The following is a 17,905-nucleotide window of genomic DNA, read 5'->3' as shown; positions in this document are numbered from 1 at the left end:
TGAAATTACGTAAAATGTTTGCTAATAAATAATTATTTAGATTGTTGATAATAGAGTTAACGTCATGGTTGTGTAACATTCCTATTGCTGCCGCCCCAGAGGTACACTGCTGCCCAGCTACTTCATTGGCAAGGTCCTCTTGTTCAAAACTAAATTTTTCAAGATTTTTTTTGCCACCATCTTGGATTTCTGGGTGAAAATGATGCCGTAATGTCAAACTAATGTCAGAATCGGAATCCTTGTACTCGACATATCCGAAAAAGTGTATTTGTGCATTATTATTATTATTATATATTTTCGCGAGGGTCATGGTGGTTATTTTGTTTCTAAATGGTCCATAGAAGTCGAATCAATCGTCAAACCTTACTAGCCAGAGAGTGGTCACCAGATTGAACTTTTTCACCTAACTATAAAATGTATATTATAGAAGTAAATGTGCACGAATTATTGGCAATACTTGCAAGTTCTGAAATAAGCGATATATCCCTCAAAACGCGCTTTAACAGCTATTCGGCTTTATGCTGTATCCAAAATGTCTCTACCACTGCGCAGAGAGAGGTCGAATACGCATTCAACTACAGGGTGTCCCAAAAAAAAAGAGGCCCCTCATTGCGCCCTCTTTTTCACCTATTTTTGAAAAGTTGATCAAATATATGTTGGTATGTAAAGAAACCTTGAGTCGTTATCTTTAATAAACCAAAACAATTATATCAATCGGCTCACAACTTTTGAAGATATGTTCTTTTAAAGAAATGTTCCTGTTTTTCACTCTGTCCACGGAGAAGGTTTGGCTACTTCAAAGATTGAAAAGGAGTGCACATACCACGCATGAATATCAAACTTTCCTCAATGATAACATTATAAAATAACTTTATTTGTGGAATGGGCTTTACCGGTGGATTTATGGGCAATGGATTTTGTTAACAGTGTCATTAATTTGTGGGTAAAATGGATGCCGAATGGGACTTATTTTTGCTTTACTTGCAATTACTTAATTTTTCTTGGTTATTTATGCCTTTTTGTTTTTTTATGTTTCTTACTTTCTTACTTTGTTGTTTCTTGCTCTTTTTTAATTTACAAAATAAGTCATTTCTCTTTTTTAGGATAAAAGGTAGTCCTAAAAGGCTGTTTGGTTTGTCTTTGGTTCTTCTGAAGTGAGTTTACTGTGCTGCTCTGCCCTCTACCTGGTTGCCTCCTTGGCGAATACAGGTTTCAGCCCTGGTCCTCATTGCATCAATTGCGTTGTGTACCATTCTCGTGCGCCGGATACTTGCGAATGCATTCAGTAATACGTTTGCGAAGATCTTGGATTTTGCCACAAAGGAAAAAAACAAGTGGTGTGAGCTCTGGTGATCGTGCAGGCCACTCCCTAGCATGAGCCATCCCAACCACTCTGTTTGCTATCCGTGGACAGAGTGAAAAACGGGCACTTTTATTCAAAAGGGCATATCTTCAAAAGTTGTGAGCCGATTGAAATAATTGTTTTGGTTTATTAAAGCTAACGAATAAAGGTTTCTTTACATACCAAAATATATTTAATCAACTTTTCAAAATAGGAGAAAAAGAGGGCGCAATGAGGGGCCTCTTTTTTGGGACACCCTGTAAGTGTAAACCATAGCACGCATTCTTGATTTGGGGCTTTTGTGTAGAAATTACTGGTTGTCTTAATGCTATGTAGACTTAACTTGCTATTATATAAGCTATAAATAATCATCCCTGTAATATTTAGCAAAACTCGAGAATTTTAAAGCAAAAATAACAATATTGGCCTATATTTTGCGTATGATTTTCCGGGATTTTCCAATTTCACTGGCGCGCACTCACATTATTAAACCACATCAATATCATGTGGGGAATGTTTGTACTTATTTTGGTATCACTAGATAGAAGATACCTACAGCTATACGGTGGTATCAAATATATTAGTTTTGGGACCAGAAAGCTGTGGGTCCAACTTTGGGGCCGTACCATTTCCTTATTTTTTGGTTGTTAAGACTATAATCATAATAATTGCTTAGAAATGTACATATATGCCTAAATATCACATACTTGTAATTAGTGCATACAGTGACCCTTTCGTTTTGAAAATATGTGACCTTGAAAATAGGACAAAGTACTACCGTGTGGCACAAATGTGCATTTTCAGCTAACCCTAAGTCAAAAATTACGCAAGAAACAGTTTTCGATTGAAGATTCTGAAAATATAGGGTTACCCAGAGTACTAACTTTGAGCCTAGTATCTGCTTGCATTAAAGGTGAACCTCATTGAAAATAACGTTATACATCAATGGAAAGCTTATGATATCAGGATACTAAAAAATATTTTTTCCGATTTTTTGATGGCCAATAAAGCTGAAAAATTAAAAAAAATGAATGACTTTTTGGTCTTTTTTAAGGCGCCCAAAAAGCACCCAAATCAATCGTCTATGACCTTGGGAATGCTCGTTACGTAAGCTCAGGGTTCGCAGTCACGTGATCCTACTCGGAAACATGTAAACAAGACTTGCTTCCTGTACTTTGCAAGCTGCCCGGCAAGTCTGATTTTCACAATAAAGCTTGAAATGAGAAGAATCTTCAAGTTGATTCCTTCTATATATATTAGAAATAATAGAATTATTGTCAACACGAAAATTTTCCGTAAATTATTGACAAAATCAGTCATAACTGGCCGGGTATAACTGGGCAATTGAGTTTGAATTTCGCGCTGATCAATTCCATGCGCAAATGCTTGCTGCTACCGTATACCGTTCATGTCATGGACTGAATAAACATGATCGAATAACAAATTAAATAACTTGTTTGTGACATTCCCTATTCTTGATTCATTTTAAAATATCTGATTTTAAAAAATATCGTCTTGTAGTAATCAAAAAATTAATAAAAAAACACCGCCGATTTCATCAAATCCAGCCCATATAAAGGTTTTCATATTTAGCGCATTGCGGTAATACATTCTCCCGGTACATTCTTTCCACAGTTAACACAATCACGATTGAAAGAAACAGGTACTTTATTATAAAATAAATACAATTTAGGCTTATTAGACCGTTATTTGATGGAATTCTGAAATCTGAAATATTGTCACTTGTGTCACGATTCTTTTAATGATAGTACAATCAGTGTACTGAAAAAGTGAAACATTCATGTTTTATGGATTACCGAACACGATGCGTAAATTGCTGCTGAAGAAATTACAGGAGCCACGCCGATCAAGGTGGGTATGCAGAAACACAGCGACTCGCTTCGTTCGCCGTGTTTCAGCAGATTTGATCAATCGTTCCCTTATATTTGGAACATTTACAGGAATAAATTTTGCTGATGAAGTAGCAATAAGTTGGAAATATCAGAATGTGAATATCAAATCGGTCATTTTGTCTGCAAGTACAGTACGTACACTCGCGGATACGGAACACTCGGCGACTGAGACTCAGTCACTGAGTTCATCCCGTATGAATCTACGAGTTCGCCTATCATACATGACCGGTGTCGTGTGCCAGACCCCTCTCATGAAGAAATCGTAGTAGTATATATGAATATTAATGAACTCTACGTCATCCGCGTCATACATTTTTTTAATAATCGACTCGTACAGATCATGAATGATGGTATTAATAGATCTAGCTCGTCACCACAGTGAAATTAATTAACACACACACGGCGGTTGAATTTTAAACCACAGTATTATAGAAAAGTGTACTTTTGTTCCAGTTTCTAACCAGTAATTTCGGAATTCAAGCATTTTAAACAACAGTAAGTGTACATTTCGTCCAGTACCAGTTATTTCATGAGGTCAATGAATTATGGTACCGTACCGTAAGCTTACCAATATTAATACCAAAACAAAAGCTGTGATAGTTTCTGCACTGTACATACTGTACAACTCTGTACAGTGTGAGTATGTACGCGAGTATAACAACTTGAGCAAGTCACAATATTTTCTCAAGTTGATTTATCCTTTCTATAAATAGCGATGTATACAGAAAAAATATACACAACCACGTTCTCCGAGTACTGTACATACTACATAGTATAATTTAAAACTCTAGTCCGGGACTCTAGCGGGGTACACCCATCGTATGTGTACATGGACCTAATCCATGGGTTCCTACAAGGCCGATGACTGGACCGATGACACACATTCGATGGGTGTATCGTATAATATGTGTGAGTTACGGCTTTTGACAATTGGCTCCCTAGTCCTACATGTAGCCCGAGGTACTCACACGTCCGTCACTACGATTTCCACCAGAGGCAGCGGGGGTGAATGAACCCCTAAATTTAAAAAATATTAATTTTTCACCCTCTATTGGGAATATGTGCAAGCTCGGGGTGAAAACTGACCCTCTAGCTACTTTTGGACCGTACTCCTACCCCTGACTACACTGCAAAATATTTTTCACCCCCAAGATTTAATTTTCACCCCATGTATTTGGATTTTCTGCAAGCTCTGGAGTGAAAACACAGGAAAACAACCCCCGACTTTTGGGCCTTAATGCTGTACCCCTGATTTCCACTGTCCTTCTCCGTACGAAGGTCTGAGACTCCTGAGCATATCTGGTCCAGGGTACACATAAAATACCACGTTTTCTCATAAATACCACTTCCTACCATTCCTCACGTGAAGATGAGACTTAAACAAAACATATTAATATTTGGTGCATGTTCGTAAATTTTGAGCACATTTGAGGATGGAAAATGTTTTGAATTCTTTCTATAAATAGATGCCGTCAGTGTGACGTCATCACCGCGACGTGAGTTCACGGTGCCCCGTTTTTACGTACGTAGGGCATTCATGGCCCTAGTGAGGAAGGAACAGGGCCATGATGTTTCGGGCTACCCTAGTCCATACATTCGACATATAGCGGGGACTCTAGTCGTCTCTACTAATATGTCAATGACAGCAAGAACATGATGAAGTCTAACTTGGAATTTGCACATCATCTTGATCTTGATACTGCCCAACAGTCCTAGAGGAGTAAAACGGTTAGGTTGATATGCGCATGCATGCAAATTTTAGTCTACATGTATAGATTTCTTGTAGATGTTGGGTTATGTTGGTTTTAAATTGTGTGGGATCTAAATATGTTTAAGGGGGTACTACACCCCTAGCCAATTTTTTGCTTATTTTTGTGTTTTTCTCAAAAATCATAGTGCATTGGTGACAAGTAAGATATAGGGCCTAGATATGTATATGAGACAAGGACTATAACTACTGCACTGAAAATTCAGCAACTCAAGGCAAGTAGTTATTGATTTATTGATCAAATATTGGTTTTCCCTAATTTTTGACTGTAACTCCACAACTGCTGTCTGTGCTGAAATAAAATTTCCAGTGTAGCAGTTGTAGTCCTTGCCCCTATAATATACATATCTTACTTGTCACCAATGCTCTATAATTTTGAGAAAATGTAAAAATAGGCACAAATTGGGCAGGTGTAGTAACCCGTTATCCAAATGATTTGATCGAGCAATTTATCAACTACATGTATCCACGACAACACAATACTATAGGGACTGTGCAATAATGTCTACACCCAGGGTGATGTCTACACCCTGGGCCCTTAATTACTTAGTAACTCGGGGTCTGAAACAGTAACTTGGACCCCGAGATAGCAACTCTTTGTGAACACAATTCAGAATATTGATTGGGAACAAGTAAACTGTATTGATGATGTTGATGACGCTCTATCTAAGTGGCAATCATTGTTTAATGAAGCATGCGATGAACATGCACCTTTTAAAACTAAGCGTATAAAGGGGCATCTCCCTGAATGGGTAGACAGTAATTTTCTTAAATTGTGTAAGGATAGGGATTATTTTTATGCCAAGGCTCATAAAACCCTGATGATTGGGAAAAGGCTAAGTCAGTTAGAAATAGAGTTAATAATATGAAATTTTATTTGAAGAAGAAGCACTTTGAAAGGGCAATTAATGATAATGTACATGATAGCAAAAAGTTATGGAAACCACTTAAAGAAGTCATTCCAAGTAAGAAAAGGTAAGCCAAATGTGCCTAACATTATAAGCCAAAATGGGCAGCAGTAAAGATACTGCTGACTCATTTAATCAATTCTTCACCTCAGTTGGTGAAGAACTTAGTAAACAATTTGATAATATTGATATCATCTGCCCATGTAATGATGGGAAAAGTAGTATATTTCGATGTAACCATAGTGAGAGTTTTAAATTCTATTCTGTATCCTATGATTTTGTATATAACCAAATATGTAATATGGATAATAATAAGTCACCAGGTTTAGATATATTCAATGTAAAACTGCTCAAATTGGCTGCACCTTATGTGTCAAAATCACTTGCTCATATTTGTAACATTTCTTTAAACAGTTCCAAATTTCCTGATGAGTGGAAGAAAGCCAAAGTCACTCCAATTTTTAAATCTGGGGATAAGAATAACGTAAGCAATTACAGGCCGATTTCTGTCTTGCTTCAATTATTTCAAAGATTATTGAAAGAACTGTTCATAACCAATTATATGATTATCTTTGTAGTAGAAGTATTCTTTCTGATTCTCAATCTGGTTTTAGATCCAATCATTCTACAACAACAACTTTACTAGATGTTCAAGATTATATTCTTAATAATATGGACAATGGTTTTGCAACAGGAGTTATATTTTTGGATTTAAAAAGGCTTTTGATACGGTAAATCATGAAATTCTAATTAATAAACTTGCTGACTATGGTATTAAGGGTAATGAAATTGGTTGGTTTAAATCATACCTAAGTAATAGGGCTCAAGCTGTGCATGTGAATTCTTTTCTGTCAGATTTCAAAACTTATAATACTGGAATTCCTCAAGGCTCAATCTTGGGTCCTCTGCTATTTATAATTTTTGTTAATTGTTTACCTGATGTTGTAACTTGTAAGACAGTAATGTATGCAGATGATACTTCTCTTATGTGTAAAGCAAAAAATGCTGGTGACCTAAAAATGCAACTTGAATCTAACCTAAAAACTGTTGCTAACTGGTTTAAAGCTAATAAGCTCACATTAAATACTGATAAAACTAAGTTTATGGTTTTTGGAACTAATCATACGCTTAATCATTACAAGAACATAACTCTCACATTTGATGACAAAATTATTGAAAGAGTTGATGTTTTCAAATATCTTGGTATTAAGTTTGATAGTAATATGTCTTGGTCATCACACATTGATTATGTATCTGGAAATATCTCCAAGAGAATTGGTGTTGTAAAACGTGCTAAGTATTTCCTTCCTCATAAAACCTTAGTTATGCTCTCTAATGCTCTTGTAATTCCACATTTCGACTATGCCAGCAGTGTGTGGTCTAATTGTTCTGCAACCAATCAATATCAGCTTCAGGGGACGTAGCCAGCTTTTTTGGTCAGGGGGGGCAAAATAAATTTTTTGGGGCACAGACGAAAAAAATTACAGTTGCATCATACAATACATAGAGACAAAAGGCTTTATTGGGACGATGTGCGCGGTATTTTACACTATTTTCGCCCATTATCAGGATGGAAAGGGCTTAATCTTTGCAATATGCGCGCGAAGCACGGAAAAATTGTGTATTTTCAGGCTGAATTTCGGTAGAAAAGGGCTCCTTGCCCCTTTTCTTTTCCTTTGCCCTCCTGATTTTCCCTTTTATTTTTTGTCAGAGGGGCACTTTTTTCTTTCATTTTTTGTCAGGACTCTGCCCCCCTGCTTGGAAAGCAGTGCTTGCCACTGAAGTAGTTTAAATCCCTCAATAAAGATTTCACAAATAAAAAAACCCTCGACTTTAAGTAACTCGGGCCCCGACTTAGTAACTCTGGGTCTGAGATAGTAACTTGGGGCCTCGACTTAGTAACTCGGGGTCCGAGATAGTAACTCGGGGCCTCGTCTTATTAACTTGGGGTCCAAGATTGTAACTCGGGCCTCGACTTAGTAACTCGGGTCTGAGATAGTAACACAGACCCCGAGATAGTAACCCGGGGTCCGAGATAGTAACTCAGGCCTCGACTTAGTAACTCGGGTCTGAGATAGTAACTTGGGGCCTCAACTTAGTAACTTGGTATCTGAGATAGTAACACGGACCCCAAGATAGTAACTCGGGGTCCGAGATAGTAATCCGGGCCCCCGACTTTATAACTCAGGGTCCGGGATAGTAACTCAGGGTCCGAGATAGTAAGTCGGGGCCCCGACTTAGTAACTCGGAGTCCGAGATAGTAATTCGGGGCCCCAAGATACTAATTGGGGATCCGAGATAGTAGCTCAGGGTCCCGAGATACTAATTCAGGGTCTGATATAGTAACTCGGGCCCCGACTTAATAACACGGGGCCCTTAGATAGTAACTCAGGGTTCCGACTTAATATCTTGGGGTCAGAGATATAATAACTCGGGGTCCGAGATAGTAACTCAGGGCCTCAACTTAGTAACTCGGGGTCTGAGATAGTAACACGGACAACTTGGGGGCCCCAACTTAGTAACTCGGGTACCGAGATAGTAACTCGGGGCTTCAACTTAGTAACTCGGGGTCTGAGATAGTAACACAGACAACGAGATAGTAACTCGGGTCCGAGTTACTAACTTGGGGCCCCAACTTAGTAACTTAGGGCCCCAACTTAGTAACTCGGGGTCCGAAATAGTAACTCGGGAGATAGTAATTCAGGACCCCCAATTAGTATCTCGGGGCCCCAAGTTACTATCTCGGACTCCGAGTTACTAAGTCGGGGCCCGAATTACTATCTCGGACCCCGAGTTCCTATCTTGGGTCTGTGTTACTATCTCAGATACCAAGTTACTAAGTTGAGGCCCCAAGTTACTATCTTGAACCCCGAGGTACTAAGTCGAGGCCCCGAGTTACTATCTCTGACCCCCAGTTACTACGTCGGGGCCCCGAGTTACTATCTTGGACCCCCATCTCAGGGTCCGTGTTATTATTTCAGACCCGAGTTACTAAGTGGAGGCCTGAGTTACTATCTCGGACCCCCAATTAGTATATCTTGGGGTCCGTGTTACTATCTCAGACCCCAAGTTACTAAGTTGAGGCCCCGAGTTACTATCTCTAACCCCTAATTACTAAGTTGGGGCCCTGAGTTACTATCTCAGACCCTGAGTTACAATCTCTGGGTGTGTGTTACTACCTCAGACCTGAGTTAATAAGTCGAGGCCCTGAGTTACTATCACGGACCCCGAGTTACTAAGTCGAGGCCTGAGTTACTATCTCAGACCCCAAGTCGGGGTCGAGTTACTATCTCAGACCCTGTTACTAAGTCGAGGCCCTGAATTACTATCTCGGACCCCGAGTTACTACCTCGTACCCCGAGTTACTAAGTAGGGGCCCTGAATTACTATCTCAGACCCTGAGTTACTATCTCGGGGTCCGTGTTACTGTTTCAGACCCCGAGTTATTAAGTCGAGGCCCCAAGTTACTATCTCGGACCCCGAGTTACTATCTCGGGGAGAGTGTTACTATCTCAGACCCAAGTTACTAAGTCGAAGCCCTGAGTTACTATCTCGGACCCTGAGTTACTATCTCGGGGTCAGTGTTACTATCTCAGCCCCGAGTTACTATTGTTAATAACTCGGGGTCTGACTTACTATCTCTGACCCCGAGTTACTATCTCGGGTCCGTGTTACTATCTCGGATACCAAGTTACTAAGTTGAGGCCCCAAGTTACTATCTCGGACCCCGAGTTACTAAGTCGAGGCCCCGAGTTACTATCTCGGACCCCGAGTTACTAGGTCGGGGCCCTGAATTACTATCTCAGACCCCGAGTTACTATCTCGCGGTCCGTGTTACTGTTTCAGACCCCAAGTTATTAAGTCGAGGCCCCAAGTTACTATCTCTGACCCCGAGTTAATAAGTCGGGGCCCCGAGTTACTATCTCGGAACCCGAGTTACTAAGTCGAGGCACCGAGTTACTAAGTCGAGGCCCCGAGTTACTGTCTTAGACCCTGAGTTACTAAGTCGAGGCCCCAAGTTACTACTATCTCGGACCCCGAGTTACTATCTTGGACCCAGAGTTACTAAGTCTGAGATACTATCTCGGGCCTATCTTGGACCCAAGATACTAAATCCGGGCCTGAGTTACTAACTCAGATATCGAGTTACTAAGTCGGGGCCCGAGTTACTATCTTGGACCCTGAGTTACTATCTCGGGTCCCGAGTCGAGGCCCCGGGTTACTAAGTCGGGCCCCGAGTTACTATCTCGGACACACAAGTTTTAAGGTGTATTTTGGACGAAAAGAATTCCCCGTTTCATCTCTACATAATCATATGACCTATTTTTTCGCGATTGCACGAACAAGTATACGTAATTCGTGGCAACACTGATTAGTGTATATTTCTATGCTGGGCTTTTTTCATGAGCCACTCCCGCCTAGGCGGAAGTACCTATACACCCTACGCAAGTCAATTGAAGCCGTACAATTTATCGCTAATTTACGACCATAAAATTTAGACACTTCTCTTGTCTGTATTAGCATCAACTCTCTCATGTCACATTTTCATGTCAGAAATTAACAGTTCAGTTCAGTTCTCTCCATATGGAGAGATTTTATTTCTCAGTATATATAGGCCTTCGGCCTTACAATACAATAAAGTATAGTTTTATCTATATTTACTGAAAGGCCCCATTTAACATAACTCCCGAAACCGAAAACAGAAATTATCTTCGTTCAACTTTTCAGTAGGCAACAAAAGACTAGAATAAACACTCTAGTGTATGCCACAACTTTATCATGCTCACACGTGAAACAGGACATTGAAGTTCATGATTCCCATTGTGCTACATGTGTATACCACACTCTCATGTGTACAACAATAATTATTATCACTATAGATGATTTCCATTGTGCTATACAACATTCCCATGTATACTACAACTTTTATCTCAGGTGGAACAGAGTACTATAGATGATTTCCATTGTGCAATACAACACTCCCATGTATACTACAACTTTATCACAGGTGGAACAGAGCACTATAGATGATTTCCATTGTGCTATACAACACTCCCATGTATACTACAACTTTGTCACAGGTGGAACGGAGCATTATAGATGATTTCCATTGTGCTATACAACACTCCCATGTATACTACAACTTTATCACAGGTGGAACTGAACACTATAGATGATTTCCATTGTGTTAGACAACACTCCCATGTATACTACAACTTTATCACAGGTGGAACAGAGTACTATTGATGATTTCCACTGTGCTATACAACATTCCCATGTATACTAGGCTACAACTTTATCACAGGTGGAACAGAGTACTATAGATGATTTCCATTGTGCTATATACAACACTCCCATGTATACTACAACTATATCACAGGTGGAACTGAACACTATAGATCATTTCCATTGTGCTATACAACACTCCCATGTATACTTCAACTTTATCACAGGTGGAACAGAGTACTATTGATGATTTCCACTGTGCTATACAACATTCCCATACTACAACTTTATCACAGGTGGAACAGAGGACTATAGATGATTTCCAATGTGTTATACAACACACCCATGTATGGGTGGAACAGAGTACTGTATACTACAACTTTATCATGGGTGGAACAGAGCACAAAGATGATTTCCATTGAGCTATACAACACTCCCATGTATACTACAACTTTATCATGGGTGGAACAGAGTACTATAGATGATTTCCATTGAGTTATACAACACTCCCATGTATACTACAACTTTATCATGGGTGGAACAGAGTACTGTAGATGATTTCCATTGTGCTATACAACACTCCCATGTATACTACAACTATATCACAGGTGGAACTGAACACTATAGATGATTTCCATTGAGCTATACAACACTCCCATGTATACTACAACTTTATCATGGGTGGAACAGAGCACAAAGATGATTTCCATTGAGCTATACAACACTCCTATGTATACTACAACTTTATCATGGGTGGAACAGAGTACTGTAGTTGATTTCCATTGAGCTATACAACACTCCCATGTATGCTACAACTTTATCATGGGTGGAACAGAGTACTATAGATGATTTCCAATGTGCTATACAACACACCCATGTATACTACAACTTTATCACAGGTGGAACAGAGTACTATTGATGATTTCCACTGTGCTATACAACATCCCCATGTATATTACAACTTTATCACAGGTGGAACAGAGGACTATAGATGATTTCCAATGTGCTATACAACACACCCATGTATACTACAACTTTATCATGGGTGGAACAGAGCACAAAGATGATTTCCATTGAGCTATACAACACTCCCATGTATACTACAACTTTATCATGGGTGGAACAGAGCACAAAGATGATTTCCATTGAGCTATACAACACTCCCATGTATACTACAACTTTATCATACAACCCTCCCATGTATACTACAACTTTATCATACAACCCTCCCATGTATACTACAACTTTATCATACAACCCTCCCATGTATACTACAACTTTATCATACAACCCTCCCATGTATACTACAACTTTATCATGGGTGGAACAGAGCACAAAGATGATTTCCATTGAGCTATACAACACTCCCATGTATACTACAACTTTATCATGGGTGGAACAGAGTACTATAGATGATTTCCATTGAGCTATACAACACTCCCATGTATACTACAACTTTATCATACAACACTCCCATGTATACTACAACTTTATCATGGGTGGAACAGAGCACAAAGATGATTTCTATTGAGCTATACAACACTCCCATGTATACTACAACTTTATCATGGGTGGAACAGAGTACTATAGATGATTTCCATTGAGCTATACAACACTCCCATGTATACTACAACTTTATCATACAACACTCCCATGTATACTACAACTTTATCATGGGTGGAACAGAGCACAAAGATGATTTCTATTGAGCTATACAACACTCCCATGTATACTACAACTTTATCATGGGTGGAACAGAGTACTATAGATGATTTCCATTCAGCTATACAACACTCCCATGTATACTACAACTTTATCATGGGTGGAACAGAGTACTATAGATGATTTCCATTGAGCTATACAACACTCCCATGTATGCTACAACTTTATCATGGGTGGAACAGAGTACAAAGATGATTTCCATTGAGCTATTCAACACTCCCATGTATACTACAACTTTATCATGGGTGGTACAGAGTACAAAGATGATTTCCATTCAGCTATACAACACTCCCATGTATACTACAACTTTATCATGGGTGGAACAGAGTACTATAGATGATTTCCATTGAGCTATACAACACTCCCATGTATGCTACAACTTTATCATGGGTGGAACAGAGTACTATAGATGATTTCCATTGAGCTATACAACACTCCCATGTATACTACAACTTTATCATGGGTGGAACAGAGTACTATAGATGATTTCCATTGAGCTATACAACACTCCCATGTATGCTACAACTTTATCATGGGTGGAACAGAGTACAAAGATGATTTCCATTGAGCTATTCAACACTCCCATGTATACTACAACTTTATCATGGGTGGAACAGAGTACAAAGATGATTTCCATTCAGCTATACAACACTCCCATGTATACTACAACTTTATCATGGGTGGAACAGAGTACTATAGATGATTTCCATTGAGCTATACAACACTCCCATGTATGCTACAACTTTATCATGGGTGGAACAGAGTACTATAGATGATTTCCATTGAGCTATACAACACTCCCATGTATACTACAACTTTATCATGGGTGGAACAGAGTACTATAGATGATTTCCATTGAGCTATACAACACTCCCATGTATGCTACAACTTTATCATGGGTGGAACAGAGTACAAAGATGATTTCCATTCAGCTATACAACACTCCCATGTATACTACAACTTTATCATGGGTGGAACAGAGTACTATAGATGATTTCCATTGAGCTATACAACACTCCCATGTATGCTACAACTTTATCATGGGTGGAACAGAGCACAAAGATGATTTCCATTGAGCTATTTAACACTCCCATGTATACTACAACTTTATCATGGGTGGAACAGAGTACTATAGATGATTTCCATTGAGCTATACAACACTCCCATGTACACTACAACTTTATCATACAACACTCCCATGTATACTACAACTTTATCATGGGTGGAACAGAGCACAAAGATGATTTCCATTGAGCTATTCAACACTATACATTTATACATTAATGCTTATGTCATTTCAATGATGTTATATTCATTGTGGTGACATAAACATTATTTAAATCATGTTTGTTTATATTATGTATTAGGGGATGATCACTTCTGGCCTTCATGGCCTTTTGATCATCTCCTCCATGTCATTTTACTCGTCTTTTCGTGTTTTTTTATATATTCTTGCTTGTTGTTTAATGTTGTTGTTAATGTAGATGATGTGGAAAATAAAGACTTATTATTATTATTATTATTATTATTATTATTATTATTATTTTTACTCCCATGTATACTACAACTTTATCATGGGTGGAACAGAGTACTATAGATGATTTCCATTGAGCTATACAACACTCCCATGTATACTACAACTTTATCATACAACACTCCCATGTATACTACAACTTTATCATGGGTGGAACAGAGCACAAAGATGATTTCTATTGAGCTATACAACACTCCCATGTATACTACAACTTTATCATGGGTGGAACAGAGTACTATAGATGATTTCCATTCAGCTATACAACACTCCCATGTATGCTACAACTTTATCATGGGTGGAACAGAGTACAAAGATGATTTCCATTGAGCTATTCAACACTCCCATGTATACTACAACTTTATCATGGGTGGAACAGAGTACAAAGATGATTTCCATTCAGCTATACAACACTCCCATGTATACTACAACTTTATCATGGGTGGAACAGAGTACTATAGATGATTTCCATTGAGCTATACAACACTCCCATGTATGCTACAACTTTATCATGGGTGGAACAGAGTACTATAGATGATTTCCATTGAGCTATACAACACTCCCATGTATACTACAACTTTATCATGGGTGGAACAGAGTACTATAGATGATTTCCATTGAGCTATACAACACTCCCATGTATGCTACAACTTTATCATGGGTGGAACAGAGTACTATAGATGATTTCCATTGAGCTATACAACACTCCCATGTATGCTACAACTTTATCATGGGTGGAACAGAGTACAAAGATGATTTCCATTGAGCTATTCAACACTCCCATGTATACTACAACTTTATCATGGGTGGAACAGAGTACAAAGATGATTTCCATTCAGCTATACAACACTCCCATGTATACTACAACTTTATCATGGGTGGAACAGGACACTATCTATTGTGCTATATAATGTAAATTATTTATAGTATCCTGTCCCTCCTGTGACAAAGTTGTGGTATACAAGGGAATGTTGTATAGCACAATTAAAATTATGATTTAGGTGTCCCTTCCCACCCGTGACAAAGTTGTGGTCAGGCCTCGAAATAAGAAAAAATATCCAAGGGTCCTCCGGACCCTTGCCTTTGAAATTTCAAGGGTCCTCGCCGATTTTCAAGGGTCCGACCCCGAACCCCTGCCTTTGAAATTTCAAAAGAGAGAATTAGCTACGGCCATCACGGTATGTAGATTGTAGAAAATTGAAAACCCGGGTTGAAAACTTGATGGGAAACTAAATTGAAAGTGTACTCAGGGAACTTGACGTATTATGTGAACCAGCTTTTCCAGTGGAACAACAAAGCTAGGATTTTCCACTCTATGCTTTGTTCAATTTTTACGGGTCACGCGGACCCGTACCGTAGGAAATTTGCGGGTCCGCGCCTACTTTCACGGGTATTTGACGCAAGGACGCGCCTTATTTCGAGCGCTGGTTGTGGTATACAAGGGAATGTTGTATTGTTTCAATCAAATCATCTTTACTATCCTATCCCACCTGTGACAAAGTTGCGGTATTCATGGGTATCTTGTAAAGCACAATTTTAATCTTCTATTTTACCCACATGTAACATTTATGCTTTTTGTGTTTTATATTTTAAAGAATGGTGCAAACTTCATGAAGTAAATGAACATGTGAAGCCATTGGCTGCGAGTTTGGGTGTCAGGGCATCTGATGTTTTGCAATTGATCTTCCTAGAGGTGAGTTAAGGTTTACACTATATGTTTTGGGCAGAATTTTCGGCCGAATGTTAAATAAGTTTAGCTTAGATTTGCAAGTTTCATAAATGAAAATTTGCAATTATTTCTTGATATTTCTTGATTTGTTTTTTAATATATCTAAGCAATAGTTTTGCCATTTTAACCCTCCCAAAAACATCATGCAAATGGGGTGGAAATGACACTACTTATATCAATCATTGGGATTTCCTTAATAAAACCAATACCATTCCTCATGTGTGTCAGCTTTACTTGTCTCAATATTCGAATGCAAATGCTGCTAGTTCATGCTACCTTCTAACTCGCCTTATGAAAGACGTATATAGAACATATTGACCATTTTAGGTGGCATTTTGTCTTTATTTGTATTTTCAGATAGCTAACTCAAATACTACACCTTACAGATACAATAGCTAGCTATGTCAAATCCATTATGTTCATTTAACTTAAATCAGCAAAGAAAAGTGTTTAAATGGGATTTTGTGAATTTGCATAAGTCAAAAAGCTGTTTTGAAAAATCACATCCTGTACGATAATTTTAAAGCAATTCTGTGCACAACACCATAGTTAAGTTTGCCACCTTAAATATCTACCGTATATAATTTTTAAAAATTCTGTGACTTATTTATAATTCTATTACTCTTACGACCCATTATTCAAAATCGCGCATTGTGATTTTTTTTAAACACGTCACATGAGAGCCCATTATTCTGCAATAATGGGTCAAGCGCCGTAACACACTCTACGCACAGCATTACGCTGTGCAATATTTCCGCGATACACGCTCCACCTTGAAGTAAACAACTGAAAATATTTGTGCCAAAAAATGATATTTTCTCTTTAAATCGCACTATTTTCTGGTAATAGAATAGAAATAAAGGTTGCAGCATTATCCTTTACACGCAAATAATGTGTCCTTGGCAGTAAAAACGTTTAAATAATGGGTGAGGACACATTATTTGGGTGTAAAGGATAATGCATTACCCTTTATTTCTTAAATAAAAGAAAGGTCTGAAAATGTTGTGTTAATTATTATTAATATTCATGTTATTCTCATTAATAACTTTTCTGCAGGCACTAGCACTGTCTAAGGAGTAAGGATTCCTTCAATAGTTTGCAGATTGAAGCAGCCTTTTAACAGGCAACAACACAAAGAACAAGAGAGTAGAGAATCAAGAATGCAGCAAATAAGAACTGCCCTGAAGTCTTTGGATGTCATTATTGGAACTTAATAACAATCCATTGCCATAGTCCATTTGGGACAAGATCAAGGCACAAACCACCAGATAGTAGATGCCATGGTCCTTGAAACCAATTGATATTTTATGTAGTTGCTAATTTATAATAGGGATACAATGTAGGCCTATATGATATGTGCAGCCACTGTCATCTGTGTATCAAATATAACACAGAGGTTGCATACTGGATTGCAGAGCTGGATTGATGGAATCATCGCCAACTGTTAGCATAGCAGGAGATAAGCTATGTGTATGATAATTTGATGCACCAATAGAAAACCCTATCTCCTTATCATTTAGCTTCCAGAGATTTTATGGTCATCCAGTGTTTTATTCAGTGATGCTAGATGAGGCTGTTTTCATGGAGTTTGGATAAGATACATTAAAATATCTGTATAACTGAATGTCATCACCGTAACATATAGAGAGGTTTCTTGATTGACAAGTGTATAATATTATGGTGAATGATCGACATACATGTAACAGGGCCAATCATGGATCCTTGTGACAGGCTTTGTCGTCTAGATTTTAAAGGGGAGTGGTTAC

The 17,905-nt window shown here is 38.4% G+C and overlaps 1 long non-coding RNA gene across 1 annotated transcript; it reads left to right on the top strand.

The window, feature by feature from the left end:
• The first annotated feature begins 3,555 nt into the window (after nucleotides 1–3,555).
• On the top strand, nucleotides 3,556–17,463 carry LOC140146203 (uncharacterized). Its single transcript, XR_011858205.1, has 3 exons — nucleotides 3,556–3,750; nucleotides 16,006–16,103; nucleotides 17,196–17,463. It is a non-coding gene; the product is annotated as an uncharacterized lncRNA (long non-coding RNA).
• The last annotated feature ends 442 nt before the right edge of the window (nucleotides 17,464–17,905 follow it).

Source organism: Amphiura filiformis, chromosome 2 (genome assembly GCF_039555335.1).
Source record: "Amphiura filiformis chromosome 2, Afil_fr2py, whole genome shotgun sequence".
NCBI classification, from domain to species: Eukaryota; Metazoa; Echinodermata; class Ophiuroidea; order Amphilepidida; family Amphiuridae; genus Amphiura; species Amphiura filiformis.
Note: the sequence above shows the minus strand (reverse complement) of the source record. Positions and strands in the feature narration are given on the sequence as shown.